Source organism: Bufo gargarizans, chromosome 1 (genome assembly GCF_014858855.1).
Source record: "Bufo gargarizans isolate SCDJY-AF-19 chromosome 1, ASM1485885v1, whole genome shotgun sequence".
Taxonomy (NCBI): Eukaryota; Metazoa; Chordata; class Amphibia; order Anura; family Bufonidae; genus Bufo; species Bufo gargarizans.
The window spans coordinates 751,601,866-751,609,873 of NC_058080.1; the positions used below are offsets into that span (position 1 = coordinate 751,601,866).

At 44.6% G+C, this 8,008-nt stretch overlaps 1 protein-coding gene and 1 long non-coding RNA gene across 2 annotated transcripts in view; one reads left to right on the forward strand and one right to left on the reverse strand.

Annotated features, from left to right (window-relative positions):
* The window catches only part of LOC122925098 (oocyte zinc finger protein XlCOF6-like), an 818,943-nt gene that overhangs the window by 412,268 nt on the left and 398,667 nt on the right, over positions 1–8,008 (reverse strand). The gene's annotated exons all lie outside the window — the stretch shown is intronic.
* On the forward strand, positions 301–1,173 carry LOC122925158. Its single transcript, XR_006387541.1, has 3 exons — positions 301–361; positions 687–810; positions 1,125–1,173. It is a non-coding gene; the product is annotated as an uncharacterized LOC122925158 (long non-coding RNA).

An 8,008-nucleotide genomic window follows, 5' to 3' on the forward strand; every position in this document is an offset into this window, starting at 1 on the left:
TTGCCCTCGGCACTGTGACAGAACCATGCAGTAAAAATGTGACCCTGCCTGGTCCTGACCTCTCCTAAAGCCTTACGCTGGGTCGTGCGCTTCAGTATCCAGCACAGGAGCAGAACAGGAAAGACTGGACCCGTCAGCCGCTCTCTACTCTACTGTGACTGTACTGCTGAAAGACCTGTGATTATGTCACTGTCATGTGATCAGTGCAGGGGGCGGAGCTAGCCAGGAGAGTCACTGATCACATGACGGTGACATCACCGCAGGTCCTTCAGCTCTGGCAGTGCAGCAGATACTGGGCAGGTCCTGGTCGGTAGTCAGGGCTCTTGTTCTCTCTGGTATCAGCCATTCCTCCAGCCTGCAGGTAAGATGAGCTGTGAGGAGACAGTGTGGTGGAGAGCTCAGACATGTCACCTCTGGAGATTCTCCTCCATTACACACAAGGAATCCTTCTCCGCTCCTCAGCTTAGTATGATGGGGGGAGGAGTAGTGGGGATAGTGGGGGTTGTCATCATTTTGTGCTGGATCAGAGAATCTGCTCCGTGTGAATGAGGTTTTCACTGCCAGGAGCTTAGATACACCCTGCACTGCCAGGAGCTTAGATACACACTGCACTGCCAGGAGCTTAGATACACACTGCACTGCCAGGAGCTTAGATACACACAGAGCTCATTCCTTTTTTTTTGGAGGGGGATGAAGAAAACCAGTAATATGACCCTTCTCCTGAATGAGCCACCAAGGATGGACAGGAAGGAGATCAGCAGAAGAATATTAGACCTCACCTTGGAGATCATCTCCCTGCTGAGCGGAGAGGTAAACTTTTCTAGATTTCTCTCCTCTTTATTGTATTCTGTAACAAGTCAGACATCGGGAAGGAGAATCCATCATAGGAAGTGATAGGAAGAGTCCAGGGTCCTGGAGAACGGCCTCCAGACCGTCCAAGTGACGGAGAACCTGAAGATCAGCCCCCAGTATGGTGAGTGATGTATCATGTGACCAGTAACCGATAGTCATGTTGTAGGAGCCATGAGAAGGTAAGTAGGCACGTTGTACCAGGAGGAAAGGGCCGGAGGAGAGCACATGGCCCCTGAAGGGTTTATTCCCTAAGTGTCTCTCTCCATCCACAGGAGTACACAATAGTGAAGAAGACATCGGGGGACTGTGTGACTCCCATCATCCATCTCCAGGAGTCAGGAGGGCGGAGCAGGACCCCTCACCACATCACAGAGCCTCCCTCTCACCCCCTGATACATGAGCAGAAGATCCTAGAACTCACCCACAGGATGATGGAGCTGCTGACTGGAGAGGTGACACTGCTGGGAATGCTGGGAAATTTTCCAGTAACAGCACTGGAGGGGTCTGGGTGATGACGGTGTCATTGTGTTGTCAGGTTCCTATAAGGTGTCAGGATGTCACTGTCTATTTCTCCATGGAGGAGTGGGAGTATATAGAAGGCCACAAGGATCTGTACAAGGAGGCCATGATGGAGGAGCACCAGCCTCTTATATCACAAGGTGAGAGCCGTCATGTGCAGTGTATACACGTGTGTGCAGTGACATGTAATGGAGGAGCACCAGCCTCTTATATCACAAGGTAAGAGCCGTCATGTGCAGTGTATACACGTGTGTGCAGTGACATGTAATGGAGGAGCACCAGCCGCTTATATCACAAGGTAAGACCTGTCATGTGCAGTGTATACACGTGTGTGCAGTGACATGTAATGGAGGAGCACCAGCCTCTTATATCACAAGGTAAGCCCCGTTATGTGCAGTGTGTACACGTGTGTGCAGTGACATGTAATGGAGGAGCACCAGCCTCTTATATCACAAGGTAAGAGCCGTCATGTGCAGTGTATACACGTGTGTGCAGTGACATGTAATGGAGGAGCACCAGCCTCTTATATCACAGGGTAAGACCCGCCATGTGCAGTGTGTACACGTGTGTGCAGTGACATGTAATGGAGGAGCACCAGCCTCTTATATCACAGGGTAAGACCCGCCATGTGCAGTGTGTACACGTGTGTGCAGTGACATGTAATGGAGGAGCACCAGCCTCTTATATCACAAGGTAAGAGCCGTCATGTGCAGTGTATACACGTGTGTGCAGTGACATGTAATGGAGGAGCACCAGCCTCTTATATCACAGGGTAAGACCCGCCATGTGCAGTGTGTACACGTGTGTGCAGTGACATGTAATGGAGGAGCACCAGCCTCTTATATCACAAGGTAAGAGCCGTCATGTGCAGTGTATACACGTGTGTGCAGTGACATGTAATGGAGGAGCACCAGCCTCTTATATCACAAGGTAAGAGCCGTCATGTGCAGTGTATACATGTGTGTGCAGTGACATGTAATGGAGGAGCACCAGCCTCTTATATCACAAGGTAAGAGCCGTCATGTGCAGTGTATACACGTGTGTGCAGTGACATGTAATGGAGGAGCACCAGCCTCTTATATCACAAGGTAAGAGCCGTCATGTGCAGTGTATACACGTGTGTGCAGTGACAATCTTTGGGGCGCAGCTTAAACTGTAAATAAATGTGAATAAGAAACTGAAGGAAATGATCTGTAAATCTCATAGTTCCAGGTTTTCTGTACAATAGATGATAGAACAGATGATGAAAGTGAGACATTTTACCAATTCATAAAAAAACATAACGCATCTCAAGATGTTAGTACAGAGGCAACAAAAGGCTGAAAAAATAAGCGGTGCTAATAAAAAACAGCTGGAGGAGCAACTAAGGCCTCATGCACACGGCCGGTGTGCGTCCGTTCCGTGCGGTCCCCAATGCACAGGCAACCTCCGTGCGGCGGCCGGGACGGATCCAGACCCATTCTACTTGAATGGATCCGTGATCCGTCTGCACCGCGAAAAAATAGAACATGTTCTATTTTTTTGCGGTGTGGAGGCACGGACAGAAATACGACAGAAGCACTCCATAGTGTTTCCGTGGGGTTCCGTGCCTCCATTCCGCACCGCATCTCCAGAATTGCGGACCTATTCAAGTGAATTGTTCCGAAATGAATCCGTGTGCATTCCGTGTCCATGTGTCTGTATGTCCGTTCCACAAAAAAATAGAACATGTCCTATTATTGTCCGTTTTGCAGACAGAGATAGGACATTTCTTCAGGAGCCAAAAATAAATGGTGGCGTGCCCTCGGGCGGAATCTGTGTTTTGTGCATCTGCAGACTGCAAAACACTTCCGGCCGTGTGCATGAGCCGTAAATCTGAGATTTAGTCTTATGTCAATACAATCCAGAAACACCGCCGTTTTCTCTGGGCCAAAGCTCATTTACAATGGAGGCAAAATGGAAAACTGTTCTGTGGTCAGATGAGCCAAAATGTAAAATCTCCGGATGCTGTGGGGTTCCCCCATATGCAGATATGGAGGCGGCGTGGTATTACTACTCTTGCACATATCACAGATAGGGGGTCTCTTTGTTCCTTCCAATATTTACAGACCACTTATCATTTTCCTAGTCATGTACTGTATAATTATTATCAACTGAAACATGCCTTCCGGGCACAATTTGGGGGCCTTGATCTGTTTTTCACCACTCCACTCCATGAGGGTATGGCGAGCAATAAAGACCTCAGGAAACCACTGTCAGCATTCTATGGATATACCACCCAGAGTTTTACACCAATGTGAGATAACATATTACAGAAATGGCAAAGGGACATCCCAGATCTGGATGAGGATGATTGTAAGGCTCTCCGGACTGCTACAGAGACCAGTTATTACGTGGTAAATTTACACATAGGATTTATTATACCCCTCACAGACTGTATGTTATTGCCTTTGGCTGAGTGTTCCAGATGGTGGATGGCACGATGCTACACGAGTCTTACGGCCATATTGGAGAGAGGTTCTGGGGTTTATGGAGACTAATCTGACCATGCCAAATATACTGCATCCCATGGTTTGCCTCTTTGGCTCGTTGATCTTCCTCTTGCTGTGGCTTTACGCACCTTACTTACACTACTGTTCTATTATGCAAAAAAGGTTATCCTATATAATTGGAAGCACCCAGAGAGGCCCACCAAAAATGCCTGGCTTAGAGAGGTGAATATGGTACTCCCACTTTTTAAGCTCACCTACTTATCCTGAGGTTGTCCTGATAAATTTGACAAGGTCTGGGGACCTTTGTTAGGGATTCCTCCCACTGGTTTGGGACCTTTGGCTCCCTAGCTTTTACTTCTTTTAGACGGTTGCGCAGATTCTTTGTTGGTTTGTTTTTACTGTTGTTAGGGGAAAAACCTCTAAGGCTATTGTTGGTGGCGATTGGGCTGTTTGTTGATCTAGATCACACGCAAGCAACTGTCTTTTAATTCTATTACTTTGAAGCCCAGTTGCACAATGTTTAGTTCTTTTCTATGTATTTGAGATGAAGAAAAGTTTAAGGAAACGGTGTCTTTACTATTGATGGCTAATTGTCCTATTGTCTGGAAATGTATATTTGTCATGGCTATGTTTTGTACTTGCTTTGTATACAGAATTTCCTTCTACATACCTTTTTATTGAATAAACAGTCCTTTAAAAAAAAAAAAAAAAACTACGGATGCTGTGTCCTGCGGACTGAGGAGGAGATGGACCATCCAGCTTATCAGCGCACAGTTCAGAAGCCTGCATCTCTGATGATTTGGGCTTACATTAGTGCCGATGGTGTGGGCATCTGTAATAGATCAGTAATTGTGGAACCACTTTGCCAAGTAACCAGTTTGACATCGTGCCAAACCTTAAGGGCGTTATTCTGGCACCTCCCCAGTATTCACCCTTTAACCCCTGTACAGGGTTAAAAGACCGTTATTTCCTGGGATGGTCCTGGTGTATTTGGCAGCTGACCTTCATGAATCAGGAACTTAGGAAAGTAGGAGGCTCTGGAACTTGAAAATACACCCAAACCACATACACAGTCTGAACAGGAACCAAGACTAGGTTCATGGGCCCTGGTACAAGAGTTCAGCTTGCCCCCCCCCACCCCCAGTGCTTTGTGGCAAGGGAGTACCTAGCCTTTCTACCGCCTGAGTTAAAAATTGAAATGAGCCCCCCCACCATAGAAAAAAGCAGACAACCCCTTTAAAGACATACTTGGAAAACATTGCATACAGCTCTACAAATCGTACAGGAGAATACTGCCCCACATATGTTCCTCTTACATCCAGTGATGTCTCCTCTGATATAGATACTCTCTTTCTTCATCTTCTCCATTCAGACCAGGCCACCATGATGATATCTTTCAGCTATCTCTCTCTCTCTCTGCAGAGTTTGACAAACAGACATCTTAGTTTCCTACTTTTCCATCATCCTCCCACATTCAGAACACCCCATCCTGCCAACTCTAATACTGTGCCCGCTGTATCCCCAGTATTATATCTGCAGAAACAGTCCTCCTGAAAAGTCCCACAAATAGAAATAATTATCTGCCTATAGTGCATAGTAAATGTGGATTAGGGCACTCTCAGAAATCAAGGACCATGCAAAGATACAAGAAATAAATTTTATTATGCTGAATATTACTATAAAAACATATGTAAAAAAAAAAGTCGACAGTAGAAAATATATTAATGGAAGAATAGCAGCATTGTATATTCAACCAAATACACCACTCCTAAAAACACCTGCTTGTAACAACAGTAAATATATCTCAATAGCAGCAAAATACAATCAAATGGGTAAATAGCAGCAATATAATCGAATATGGACAATAGCAATAACTTGATAATATGAAAATTGAGTAAAACTGCAATAAATCGGACTGCAAAAAAATCGGAGGTCAATGATATCCTTCAAAGTTCCTTACTTTATTCCACTAGGGCCAATCCATCCTATGAATATTGGTTGTGGTTAATTTTGTGTAAAACTTTCCTGAACAAAGCGGCGTCCCGCTAAATCAGTATGGGTAGCGGCGTCCCGCTTCTTAACAGCTTGCAAGCGATTATTAATTTACCTTTTAATCCAGCTTCCATCGAATTAGACTTTACGGAACCATGGTATATTATCACTCCCTGCGTTGTGCCAGCAATGTTGTCGCACTCTGGCATCAGGAGTTATTTTCTTAATGAAGACCACGCTGGCGGGCTGTTGTTCAACACGTGGGTCTGTGATGTATCGGTCCCTTTGTGTGTTAGCCGTCAAATCGCGTAGGTAACTTTCGAAAATGATCAATCCCACTTTTTTCGGGTCGGTTACAGTCGATAGTTTGTAAATGTATCTGGTCACAAATTGCGGGGGATGTGGCACCAGACTCATTTCGGGGCATATGCATTCACCCCTTCCTCAGTGGTAGCAAAACAATACTGTGTCCGCTGTGTTCCCCAATATTATACTGCAGAAACAGTCCTCCTGAAAAGTCCTACCAATAGAAAAAATTATCTGCCAAAGTGCATAGTGTTAACAGTGTCCCCAATAGTAATAATGCCACCATTGTCCGTCAATGTGCCTCAGTGCAAAAAAAATACCCCCTTATAGTGTGCACAAGTACAAAAAAATACCCACTTACCTTTCAGATCCGACCCCAAAACAGATCCTCAGATTAAACACCCATATTAAATCTCTGATGAGACCCCCCATCTCAGACCTCAGATCATATCCCCATTAGACCTATAGATTCACATATCAGACCTCGGATCAGATTTTAAAATAAATAAATTAACTTGCCTCTCCTTCTACCACTCTCCCGGTCCGGCGGTCTCTCAGCTCTCTTCTCTTCTAAAGGCCTGCGCTACACTGTCACCTGACTGCCTACAGCGTCCGGTCACAGTGCGCTCTGTACGTCCTGACACTAGTCAGTCAGGACACAGCAGTATGGGCCCCGAGAAGAGCAGGCAGGGTGGAGGGCTAAGTACAGTGCTCACAGTGCTTTACTCCCCCACCTCCTCCAGACTAGTGAGTGCTTCCATAATGGAAGCGCTTCATCTTATAAAGGGAAAAGTACAAAATACAGCACCACCTTAGGGGCCCAGTTGCAACTTCGACCCTATAACTATGCCAGTGAAGAATGTTATACTTTGTCTAATCTGTATAACATGGAGGCATCATGTTATAAAGTATAACATGGAGGCATCATGCAGCACTGTCAGGCAGTGTTATGTGTTATAGAAAGCTTTAAAAAGCGGGAATCACACTTGCCGTTTTTGTTATAGGTTTTTGAACCAAAGCCAGAAGTGCATTCAAAATGAATGACTTATTGTATTAACATCCAGCCTAATAGGAATGTCATAAGTTTGTCTGCTCTATTGTTTGGGGGGGAAAAATGTCACATTCCAATTTTTATCTTCACAGAGAATCCAAATAAGAATTCTGAGGAAAACTTCATGTTATCATTAAATTATAATGTAGAAGATGAAGATATCATGCTGCTCTCTACAGGAGAAAACCTCATTACCCTTAATGTACATCCAGGACTTTACAGTACAGATCTGTCATATTATCCCTCTAATCATGAAGAACCTTTTCCTGACCAATCACAGATTGTTACCTCAAGTATAGGTCAGAAAGGGGGTGAAAGGTTTAATTGTGTTAAAGAGTTCACAAAAAGCTCAGGTCTTTCTACACACAGAAGAATTCACTCAGGAAAGAAACTGTGTTCATGTTCAGAATGTGGGAAATGTTTTGTACAAAAATCAACTCTTGTTAGACATGAGAGACTTCATAAAGGGGAGAAACCATATTCATGTTCAGAATGTGGCAAATGTTTTACAGAAAAATCAACTCTTGTTAGACATGAGAGACTTCACAAAGGGGAGAAACCATATTCATGTTCAGAATTGTGGCAAATGTTTTACAGAAAAATCAACTCTTGTTAGACATAAGAGAAGTCATACAGGAGAGAAGCCATATTCATGTTCAGAATGTGAGAATCTTTTGTATATAAATCAGGTCTGTTAACATAAGAGAAGTCACAAAGGAGAGAAGCCATATTCATGTTCAAGAATGTGGGAAATGTTTTACACAAAAAATCTGATCTTGGTAAACACAAGTAGAATTCACACAGGGGAGAAGCCATT